Source organism: Podarcis erhardii (genome assembly GCF_964252035.2).
Source record: "Podarcis erhardii genome assembly, chromosome: W".
In the NCBI taxonomy this organism is placed as follows: domain Eukaryota; kingdom Metazoa; phylum Chordata; class Lepidosauria; order Squamata; family Lacertidae; genus Podarcis; species Podarcis erhardii.
This window is the reverse complement of record NC_138506.1, coordinates 1871576-1881711: the sequence shown is the minus strand read 5'-3', so window position 1 is coordinate 1881711 and position 10136 is coordinate 1871576.

Sequence of the window (10136 nt, the reverse complement as noted above, 5' to 3'; positions counted from 1 at the left end):
TCTAATGCTCTTAGTCTTCGTTGATTATTTGCTTGTAGCAGGGAGTTCCACAGATGAGATCCAGAAGCTAACAAGTCAGCTGGAAAAAGAGGTTTAAGCTTAAAGCCTTAGAGCCTGTAAGCAATTACTTGGGAGTAGAAGGTGGGAAGCCGAAGGAAGCTTCCTATTGAGCCAGAAGGAGAAAATTCTTCATTTGATATAGCAGTTTGGCATGGAAAACTGCAAACCAGTTCAGACTCCCATGACACCAGATTTCCCAAAGACAGTGTGTGATGATGAATTTGATCAGCCTGAGTTGTATCACTCAAAAATAGGATCACTGTTATATTTGAGCCAGTGGTCAAGGCCAGACATTGCGTGTGCTACAAATGTTCTGAGCCAACGTGTATCTAAACCCAGTACTGCCGGTTGGTGTGCTTTGAAAAGGCTTATCAGATATCTAAAGGTAAAAGGTAAAGGTACCCCTGCCCGTATGGGCCAGTCTTGACAGACTCTAGGGTTGTGCGCTCATCTCACTCTAGAGGCCGGGAGCCAGCGCTGTCTGCAGACACTTCCGGGTCACGTGGCTAGCGTGACGAAGCTGCTCCGGCGAACCGGCACCAGAGCAGCACACAGAACGCTGTTTACCTTCCCGCTAGAAAGCGGTACCTATTTATCTACTTGCACTTAATTGTGCTTTCGAACTGCTAGGTGGGCAGGAGCTGGGACCAAACGACAAGAGCTCACCCCGCCGCGGGGATTCGAACCGCCGACCATGCGATTGGCAAGTCCTAGGCGCTGAGGTTTTACCCACAGCGCCATCCGCGTCCTATCAGATATCTAAAGGGGACATTAAATGTATGTTTGAAGATATCTAGTACACAAGATGAAAAACTAGAAGTATTTGTTGATGCGAACTGGGAAAGCTGTGTAGCTACCAGAAAACCTACAAGTGGAATGGTTATGATGTTTGCCAATTCCATAATTGGATGGAGGTCAAAGAAACAAGGATTTGTTGCAACCTCATCCTGTGAGGCAGAATATGGGAGCCTGTCGCAAGCATGCAATGAAATCATGTGGTTTATACAGATACTAAAAGAGCTAGATTGTAAAGTAGATTTGCCTATCCAAGCGTATGAAGATAGTCAATTGTGCATTGAATTAGTGGGCTCAGAAATAACGAAGTCTGCATCAAAGCATATTGCTATCTGTCATGCAAATGTTAGAGATTGCGTATAGAATGGGGTAATCAAACTGGAGTATTGTCAATCACAAGATAATATTGCTGATTTGTTTACCAAGCCTTTGCCAGCAACGTGTCATAATGAATTGATGACAAAACTGGGTTTATGTATATAGTGTATGTATGTTTTGTTTTCTGTTGGGGTTTTTTGCATTTAAGAAACAGAAGGGTTGTCACGGCTAAAAATTGGCCGCTGTTTCTTTAATGCTAAAAGAACTAAGTCAGCATGAGTCAACGGCCTACAATGACTCATGCAACCTTTCACCTAATTCTACCTGTATATATAGAGTGTGTTTTGGGGTTTTTTTTGCAAAAATTTTATTAGTTTTTACAATATCAATGACAAACAAAAACATAAAACAAACAAAACATAACAGACATAAATCATAACCTTATTGAAAATAACAGTTATTTACTTTGTAAAACGACTTCCTCGTTTCCCCTTAGTTGAATTTCATTGCATATCCTTATAACGGTTTTCCAAATCCCAATTTTAATACCCTTTAAATTAAACATTAACATCTTTAAATCTTCTCCTTCTTGTATTAAACATATTATTTTATCAGTTAACATAGATACAATCCTAAGCCCTTTAAGTATCTGGACGCTATTTCCAGTTATTTTAGCTTAACAAATTTAACTAATCATTAAATTTCTTCCATTCTTTGTGATGTTCCTCCTCCTTCTGGTCGCGGACTCTTCCGGTTAGATCGGCTAGCTCCATACAATCCATCATCTTCATCTGCCATTCTTCTACTGTTGGTAATTCTTGAGTTTTCCACTTTTTAGCTAACAAAATACGAGCCGCAGTTGTGGCATACAAAAATAATCTAACATCTTTCTTGGGCAATTCCAAACCTGTTATTCCAAGAAGAAAGGCCTCTGGTTTCTTTATAAATGTATATTTCAACATTTTTTTCAATTCATTATAAATCTTTTCCCAGAAGTCTTTCACCTTGGAGCAGGTCCACCACATATGAAAGAATGTTCCTTCCTTTTCTTTACATTTCCAACATGTATTATCACAATTATGATACATCTTTGCTAATTTTACAGGTGTCAAATACCATCTATACATCATTTTCATAATATTTTCCTTTAACAGAGTACATGCGGTGAACTTCACCCCTTTCTTCCACAATCTTTCCCAGTCCTCAAACTTTATGTTATGTCCTAAATCTCTTGCCCAGTCTATCATCACCGATTTAACTTGTTCATCTTTCGTATGCCAGTCCAGCAAAAGCTTGTACATTTTAGATAAGTTTTTACCTTCAGTATCTAACAACTCCATCTCCAACTTAGATTTTTCCAAGGCAAAACCATTTTTCTTATCCAGTTTATACAATTCGTTAATCTGGTGGTAATGTAGCCAATTTAGCTTATCTTTAATTTGCTCAAATGGTCTTAATTTATAGCCTTCCTCTTCCTCTATTAATAAGTCATAATACCTCAACCATTTGGTATCCATATTTAATTTTTTATGGGCCTTTGCCTCCATTGGTGAAAGCCATCTGGGCGTCTTTCTTTCTAAAAGGTCTTTGTATTTTATCCAAACATTATACAACGATTTCCTAATTATATGATTTTTAAATGCTTTATGGGCTTTTACTTTATCTTACCACAAATATGCATGCCAACCAAACACATTATCAAATCCCTTCAAATCTAGTAAATCTGTATCTTCTAATTTCATCCATTCTTTAATCCAACAAAGTGCGGCAGCTTCAAAATAGATTTTTAAGTCTGGCAGAGAGAATCCCCCTCTTTCTTTGGAATCCGTAAGTAATTTGTATTTAATTCTGGGTTTCCTCCCCTGCCAGATAAATCTAGAAAGAGCTTTTTGCCATTCTTTAAAACATTTCACATTGTCTATAATTGGGAGGGCTTGAAACAGAAAAAGCATCTTTGGCAGCACATTCATCTTAATCTGGCCCATTAATGACAATTTTAAGTTAGACCACACCTCTAAATCTCTTTTAATTTCATTCCATATTTTCTCATAGTTATCCTTATACAAATTCAAATTTTTCCCAGACAGGTTCACCCCCAGATATTTAACTTTTTTCACAAAATCTAGGCCCGTTTTTTCTTGTAGTATTTTCCTTTCTTCATTATCCAGATTTTTCTCTATTACTTTGGTCTTGCTCTTGTTTAATTTAAATCCTGCTACCTGACCAAACTCATGTATTCGCTCCAGTGCTTTAACTGCACTGGAGTCTGGATCTTGTAATGTCAGAACCAAATCATCAGCAAAGGCTTTTAATTTGTATTGTTTCGAACCTACTGTAATACCTTTAACTTGTTCATCTTTTCTAATCATACTTAGCAAGACCTCCAGAACTGAGATAAACAGCAGAGGGGACAGTGGACACCCTTGCCTGGTTCCCTTCTCAATTCTAATTTCCTCTGAAACCACATTATTTACAATAATTTTAGCTTTTTGTTCTCGATAGATCGCTTTAATACCATTTATAAAATCACGACCTATCCCCATACTCTCTACGTTATGTAACATAAAACTCCAAGAAACACTGTCAAAGGCTTTCTCAGCATCGATAAACATTAGCATAGCTTTACAACTCTTTCTTGCTTCTAACTTTTCCAAAATATCCACAACATTTCTAATATTGTCTTTCATATGTCTTCCAGGCAGAAATCCTGCCTGGTCTTTATGAATATACTCAGATAAAACCTTTTTTAGCCTATTAGCCAGTATATTTGCAAAAATTTTATAATCCACATTAAGTAGGGAGATTGGTCTGTAGTTTTTAACGTTGGATCTATCCTGACCCTGTTTAGGAATCAGAGTAATGTAAGCTTGTTTCCAGGTTTCAGGTGCTTCCCCCCCCCCCCTAAAATTGAATTAGATATTTCTACGAGAGGTTGTATAAGCCAATCTTTCAATGTCTTATAATATTTCGCTGATAGACCATCAGGTCCTGGTGTCTTGCCAAGTTGCATTGAATTTATTGCATGTTCCACTTCCTGACTTGTAATTGCGCCATTTAGCAGATTCTTTTTATCTTTCGGAATCCGTTGCAGTCCGTTGTTCTTTATAAATTGCTCGATTTTCCCTAGATCTTATTTTTCTTATTTATACAGTTGCTTATAATATTTATAAAAACAGTTTCTAATGTCTGCAGGTTTCTCTACCGATTTTCCTTCTGTAACAATGTTTGTAATAGTACTTTGTTTTTGTCTCTTTTAATTGCCAGGCTAGTAGTTTCCCACATTTATTTGCAGATTCAAAATTTCTTTGTCTCATCCTTCTTATCTTCCATTCAATTTCTTGATTTACCAGCTGTGAATATTGAACCTGTAAGGCTTTAATTTCTTTTTGGATCTGCAAATTCTTTGGGTTTCCTCTAAGCTTCTTCTCTTTGTCTTTCAGTTGTTCCATAATTTTGTCTTTTGCCTCATTCTGTGACTTTCTCCTAATTGCATTTTATTGTATCAGAAGCCCTCTCATTACCACTTTGCTGCCCCCCCAATTCACCCTTATCTCCATTCCTTGAGTCATATTAAGTTCAAAATAATCCTTTAGGGGTTTTTCAAAATAATCCTTTAGGGGTTTTTCAAAATAATCCTTTAGGGGTTTTGGGGCCTTATTTACAATTGATGAATTTCTCAACAAATCGTCATTCATTCGCCATCTGAAGGAACCCTGAACAAACATTTTCAAGTCCATAGAAACTGCATTATGATCCGAGCAGGTTTTAGGGCAAATTTCCATTTTTGCCACTTTAGGAACCAAGTCTCTGGATATCCATATAGAGTCTGAAGAAGTCTCTGGATATCCATATAGAGTCTGAAGAAGTGTCTGGATATCCATATAGAGTCTGATATCTCTGGATATCCATATAGAGTCTGATATCCATATAGAGTCTGAAGAAGTATCTGAAGAAGTGTGCATGCACACGAAAGCTCATACCAAGAACTGACTTAGTTGGTCTTTAAGGTGCTACTGGAAGGAATTTGTTTTGTTTTGCATATAGAGTCTATTTGCGAAAATACTTGGTTTGCACCTGAAAAAAAAGTGAAGTCTCTTTCCATTGGGTTTCTAATTCTCCATATATCTGACAGATCAAATTTTTCAGTTAGATCAAAGAAAGTCTTCAGTAGTCTGCCAGAGTTTGTAACCTTTGATCTCTGAGTTCTGTCCATCAAGGTAGATGCAACTCCATTCAAATCCCCCATCAAGATAATTTTATAATCCAAGTATTCCAGCAGACTTGCTTCCAGGTTCTTAAAAAATTCTGCTTTGCCATCATTGGGTGCATAGATTCCTAATACCAAAAATTTCTCGCCTTGTGCTGAAATTTCAACTGTGATATATCTTCCTTCCTCATCTTTGAAAGCAAATTTTGGATTCCATTTATCTTTGATGTAGAAAACCACTCCTCTTTTTTTGGCTTTATCAGAAGAAATAAATTATTGACCCAATCTTTTATTTATTAATTTTTTTTGTGTAATCTTGTAATATGGGTTTCCTGTAGACAAATTATGTCCAAATTTTGTTTCTCCAAAATATGATAAATTTGTCTCCTTTTTTGTGGCAAGTTCATGCCATGAACATTCCATGAATAAATTCTCAACGCCATATTGTCTATTTACGAGGAGGCTGCCTCCGCCCCCCGCAGCTGTGAAGTGTGCAATCCAAGTTCCACCGAGTGCTTCTGCATAAATCTATCCTTCTCCTGAAGATTCTTAATCTTTTGCTTTCTTCCTTCAAATTTGAAGGATAGGCCCTCTGGAAATTCCCACCTGAAAAAAATGTTCTTTCTCCTCAGAATGTCTGTCAGATCCTTGTACTGGGATCTCAAATTCCAAAAAACCCTAGGAATTTCCTTGAAGAGAACCACCACTTTATCAGACACTTTGAAGCCTTTTTTATAGTGATGTCCCAAAATGATATCTCTTTGTAACTTAGTCTTAAAGACCACAATACAGTCGTAAGTTATTTTAGTCTCTTTTTTAGGTCCAAATCTATAGGCTTTCTCCACCCAGTCTTCCACTTCCTCTTTTTTCAGATCCCAGAATTCAACAAAATGTTTTATCACACATTCTCTGAGTTTGTCTTGATCCTGTTCCAGATTAGGAAATCCTCTCAATCTCAGATGGGACTGTTTCTGTGCCAGCTGTAAATAAGCTGAAGATTCTTAAACTTTTGCTTTCTTCCTTCAAATTTGAAGGATAGGCCCTCTGGAAATTCCCACCTGAATAGCTGTTGCATTTTCCTGTTGCAAGCGTTCCAGGTCCTGGACCCAAATATTCTCCAATTGTGTCAATCTTTCATCATGTGTATTAATTTGCTCTTTAACAACTCGCAGGTCGGTGCTCAACTGGTCAAACCTTTCTTCCAATTTATTTACCGCGCCTGTATTGCGGTCCAGTCCTTCTTTAATATCATTTAATGCTGACAAAACCGACTCCTCAAATTGTGTCGGTGCTTTAGAGCCACGTCTAGGCTTTTCTTTTTCTGAAGTCATATCTGAGGAATGTCAAGGTCAATCACACAGTCTGCCAGAACAATGGAGAAAAACAGTTTCTCCTTTCCACCAGCCAATCAAAAGCAGCTTCCTTAGTCTTTAAAACTACTCCAATCACAACAAAAAATATGGCAGAGAGAAGTTTATCCAAAGCACTCTTTCTTGAGAGGAAGTAAGACAGTTTTTATCACTTTAGAACGTTACTAGTCAGTGCAGGACAATTCACAATTTACAGGCTATTTAGTCGAGGTGGAGATTAAGTTTATTCACTTTCCTTATAAAATCACCATGGAGACTAGCCTTTCCTCTCGGCTGGTCCGCTGCCGAGAGAGGATATCTCAGTCTAATTAGGCAAGTTTCCAATTGTAATAAATCATTCACATACCCCTATGTTCCCAAAGAAGGGAAAGGGGAAAAACATTGCTTCCAGTTTTAAAAGTTTTCTTTACTTTTAGGCTTCAGTCTTTGCACGCCGCTTCATATTTTTGTTCAACAGAAGGGGAGCCACCTCCTTTTCCAACGTCTCCCTAATCTTCCCAGATAGCTCTAAGAATGATTTAGGAGTACTTACAGTTCCAAATTGCAGATAGGTAGCCGTGTTGGTCTGCCATAGTCAAAACAAAAAAATTCCTTCCAGTAGCACCTTAAAGACCAACTAAGTCAGTTCTTGGTATGAGCTTTCGTGTGCATGCACACTTCTTCAGATACCTATCTGAAGAAGTGTGCATACCTTCAGATACCTATCTGAAGAAGTGTGCATGCACACGAAAGCTCATACCAAGAACTGACTTAGTTCCAAATTGCTTATTCTTTTTTTAAGGAGGGATTGATCACTGCTGGTTGGCAGTTCTCAGAGCTTCGCAACTTTGAAGATAGAAGTCGTCTCCACCCCACTCACTCTCAGGGCTCTTACGAGCTTACCGGGGACTGGGGGAGTCGCAGATAAGGCTTGCCGGATAAACCAAGTCCTCAGAACGCCCGATCTGAGGTTTTAATGGGGGACTGTGTCGCTCTCACAGCCTCTCCCTTCTTCAAAGTGCTGGAATTCTTTCAGCCGAAAGACTCCATGACTGCCTTGCCACGTGACCAACCAGGAAGTCTGAAAGCTGGTAGTGTTGATGTGTGTACAAGCTCATCTCTAACTTGGTTTTGCGGAATTTGCGAGAGGAGCTCAGCAGCTACAGGGGAGTTGCGGTTAAGGAGATGTTGGTAATGTTCTTTCCAGCGCAGTGCAATAGCTTCTTTTATCTTTTAGAAGTGTGGTACCGTCTGTTGAGCATAGGGGGCATATGCCATGATTTATTGGTTCATAGATGGTCTTTGTGGCTTAAAGAAACTCTGTGCATCATGAGTGTCGGCTAAGTGTTGGATCTCTTGAGCTTTTTTTTAATCCAACAGGTGTTCTTTAGTTCTCTGGTTCTTCTTTGAACCTCGGCCTTAGTGTTGGCATGTTTTTACTTAGTGGCATATTTTCTATCTCTTTGCCAGATCTGAAAGGCCTTCCTTTTCTTGTTCATAAGGCGTTCAATCTCACTGTTATTCTCATCAAACCAGTCCTGGTGTTTCTTGCTTTGGTATCCAATAATTTGTTCACAGGCTGCACTAATGGATGTTTTTAGCTTGGCCCAGTGTTCCTTGATGTTATCAGGGAATTCTGAAAACAGATGGTCCTTAAGAGTTGTTTGGAAGCAATCCTGCTTAATAGGATCTTGAAGGGCTTGAGTGTTCATTTTACGCCTTGGTTTCCTTCCTTGAAGCCTGCATTGAGGTATAATCTTGATAGCCATCATGGAGTGTATTAACACTGGGAAACAGTTTTGTTTTTTTGCATTGACACCTGCAGTTGTTCTAACCTAATTTTGACGTGCTGTTTTCATATCTGAAGTTGGTTTTGTTCTGTAAGCTCTAGTTTAATTCATGTTTTTCACTTTTCACCATAAGCTTTGTTTTTCACAATGCAAGAATTCAATATTTTATTAAACACATAGCCAAAGTAGTACAATATGAGTATAAATGTAAGTGACTTATATAGCATTGAACATGGGAGACTTCCGGGGTCGGCGCCATCGGTAATGGCGGATTCCCTCTGACTCTGAGGGATTAGCTCTGCGGGAATCGGGTCTTGCCGCTACGGCGAAGCAGGGACCCTTCTAAAAATCACAGGCGGGTGAAGCCTGTGACCGTGGGACTCGGCGGGCACCTTCAGCACCCCCCCAATTCGCAAGGGAACCCGACTACGGGCTCCGGAGTGAGCGGGGTGAGCGGCGCGGTGCTGAGAGTTAACTGCTTTTTCCGTGGAGCGAAGCCGCACAGCCGTTACCGGAGAGTGCTGACTTTTTTCCTGTGACAATTTGGACACTAAAACAACTACCCGTGAGTAGGTTAAATCTGGAAATAAGGGGAACAAAGGCTTAATTTGGCACCGAATGCGGGAAGGCATAAACAGGAAGTCCGCCTTCCGTTTCTTGTAAACAGACTAAAGCAAAGAATTTCTAAGCTAAGACCTGGAAAATCGACTGAAAAGGACTAGAATCCTAACATCATTACAAGAGATCTCCCTCCCTGAGTTGCAGGAGAGGGGAGGGAAAAGGGAGAAGTATTTTTTCCTGCAAAAAGAGAGGATAGGAAACAAAAGTCTACCGCTTAATGCCTGGGAACGGGCTGTCAAAGCACATTAAGATTATCGCTTTGTGAAACGCGCTGTTTATGGATAATGTAACTCTTTGAGAGTTAACTCTGCAAGAGAGACACTTTGTTTCTGACTGGTTTCTCCTGACTTTAAGGTAATTGAAAACTAACTGAAATTGGAACTGTTGCTTATTTTGTTAAAGGGGGGACCAGAAAGAGCTCTTTGAACGCAACAAGTATTGACTGTTATTGTGTCCCTCTAGAGGAAGTTTGAAACTGCTACAACTGGTCAGGGGAATTTTCCACTGCAAACTGGCCAGGGGAATTTTCCACTTCAAAACAAACTCCGGCCGTGGGATCGACCTTGAGTTCCAGATAAAGTGGTATGGCAAATGAAAAAGATAAAATAGACTTGCTTCAAGAAAAAACAACGAGGTCTGGTAAATCGTGGCAGCAGCGAAGAGCATCAGCATCTGGCCCTTCTGCACCACCAGGGGCACTATCTGCTCAACCCAAGTCAAAAGTAATGACTTCTGAAGATGCTTTAGCTTTGGCATTAGGAAAAATTAATGAATCTTTGGAAAAATTAAGTAAACAAGTAGCTGAAGCATCAATTAAAATTGACCAAAATACTACAAGCACTAATAATTTGGGACAGAAGGTGAATACTAATACAGAAACTATTGAGAAATTGCTACAGGAATCTACTTTGACCCGAAAGACAGCTGAAGAAGCAAAGGAAAATGCAGTTGCCGTAGAGGAAAAGATACCACCGATATGTAGGCAACTTGAGGACC